Source organism: Heterocephalus glaber, unplaced genomic scaffold (assembly GCF_053883595.1).
Source record: "Heterocephalus glaber isolate CG9 unplaced genomic scaffold, H.glaber_assembly_v1.0 deba00001773, whole genome shotgun sequence".
Taxonomy (NCBI): Eukaryota; Metazoa; Chordata; class Mammalia; order Rodentia; family Bathyergidae; genus Heterocephalus; species Heterocephalus glaber.
The window spans coordinates 6,605,459-6,607,828 of NW_028258463.1; positions in this window are offsets into that span (position 1 = coordinate 6,605,459).

Consider the following 2,370-nt stretch of genomic DNA (forward strand, 5'->3'; position numbering starts at 1 on the left):
CTTCTGTGTTGGTCTCCCCATTCTTGCCTGTGCACTGAGGGTGGAAGCAGGGAGGAGGCCTTATTTTGAGGTGTGGGTTGCTCTGGCACCATCCCAGAGAGGAAGGGAGAGGAGAGCTTGGGCTGCAGGGCAGTGCTGCGACTTCCCCCCTCGGGTCCCCTCAAGTCCAGGGCTGGGCCTGGGAGGAGGAGGGGATCCAAGAAGCAGCAAGGTCGTGTTCCTCTCCTGGACCACAGCCCCAGAGGTGGCTGCACAGGGGGCCCTGGCTCTGTGGGTCTGGGCAGAAGGAGCTTGTGGAATGGCAGGAGGCCCTCAGGCTCATTTGACCTGGAATGGCAGGGTCGTCCCCGAAGGTGAAGTGGAGCGGGTGACAGATGACTTCTTCCCACCCACCCAAAGCCAAACGCATATGCTTTTCTGGCTCTTGATTTATCTCCTGCCACAAACAGCAGCACTGAATCTAGCCTTGGGACTACTCAGCAGTTCACCTTCAGACCTGTGGGAAGGATGTTGGAGGTAGTGGTGTTGGCTGGAGCCTCAGGGGCTGGCAGTCTATGGCTTCCTCCTGGCTGCAGGCTGGGGTTCCCAGATAGCGGATGGAGAAAGCGCGCTCTGCTGGAGTTCAAGGGTCCTGCCTCATTGTCTCGGGCCATGACCCCAGATTCTCCACCCCAGGCACATAGATCCTTCCAAAGTGGCTGGGGGTTTGTGGGATTTACGTTAGTGCCCTTCATGTGGGGTCTTAGTACCAAGGCCCAGCTGGGACAGTGCTCGGGCCTTGGTGGGGGCTGTCTCCACAGGCTCAGTGCTGTCCCTTCCAGTCCCCCAAGGACCCGGCGGGGCGAGTACTCCGTCCTGCACAGTGGTGTTGCCCCAAGCAGGGCAGTGGCTGCTTCCTGGGATGGGTAAGCAGTGTCACACCTGGATGGTGGTGCAGACGGTGACCTTAGGGCCTCTTCATAGCTTGGTGGCAGCTGCAGGGATGGGAGCACAAAAGTATTAGCCATTCCCTGTCCTACCCCCATGTACATACATGCCCTTTCTTACACTGCTGCTCCTGTGGTGCCTCTGCCCCAGTGACAAGCTTGTCGTGGAGGCCCGTTTGGAGGAGCTCAGTAGGTCCCCCTGGGCTGGGGCCAGCCACCCTTCGCTCTATACAGAGATGCGACGGGACCAACCACATTCTAGGGTTCTCTACTGGTGGCCTTTTCTCTGAGTGGGCATTGTCTGAGTGCAAGGGTCACCTCTCCGTGGTCCCTGAGCCCGAAGCACCGTGCAGTCAGCTGGTGGATCTGCTACTGCCGGTCCTTCTTCCAGACACTCACACCTGGCTGCCACAGGGGTGGCTGGTGGCTTCTGGGCAGCCTCACATAGTATCTCACCCGCCTGGGGACAGCCCCAGAGTCCTCCTGAACAGTGTACCCAGGACCAGGGTCCCACACTCCCTCCCTCCTGAAGCCTCCCCGTTACTTTACACTCTTTTCAATGCTAACCCACCTCTGCTGCTCCCAGGAGGCAGCCCCACGGCCTTCCCTCGTCCACTCATCCCAGCGCTCTGGGCTCCTCTGTGCTGGCTGCCCATCAGTGGAGTGCACCACGGTGCTGAGGTAGAGAAGGGGCCAGGCTGGGGATCATGCAGATGGTTCAGGGTGAGGCTCAGGATTTCAGGTCAGCGTGCAGGAAAGCAGAGCCCAGGCGCTTGCTTGTTGGTGGCTCCACTTTCCCATTTCTGATTATCTGCATCACCCTCTGCATTCTAAAATGGCTGGGGTGAGAGATTCCTCTCCCCTGTCCAGTGGCAGCAGCTCTGGGTACCTTTGCAGGGAGAGTCAGAACTGTCCCCACCCTCCACCCTTGGCGTGGTGTTGAGTTGGGGTCAGAACCAGGGAGCTACAGCTCAGCTCTCCACAGAGGCCATCTGGTGCCCCTTACCTGGGGAGGGGACTAACCCTGGAGTCCGGGCTGGGCTTTCCCCTGGATCGGGGAGACTGCTGTCTTCACCGAGGGGTCCCTGCACAGAGTGGGGGCCAAATGGCATTGACCTTTCCATCCTGCTGCCCCAACTCCCAGGGAACCCAGCCAGAGGCTGCAGCGCTGCCCGCTGAAGGGCAGAACACAGGGCCCTTTCCTGGGAACTCGGGGCTGGGAGTGCTTATGTTATGGTCAGGATTCCGGAAGAAGTGACAGGAGCAGAGGACTTGGCAGTACCGCAGGAGGGCTGTGAGGACACCAGGGAGGAAGCTGCCCTCGCCCTGGCTCTGTCAGGGCAGCCTGGGCCAGCCTGTGACGCCCCCTCCCACAGTGGGACCTCGACCAGTGGGCTGAGTGGCTTAATCCCAGGCCTTCAGCTCAGTGAAGGGGTGACTGGAC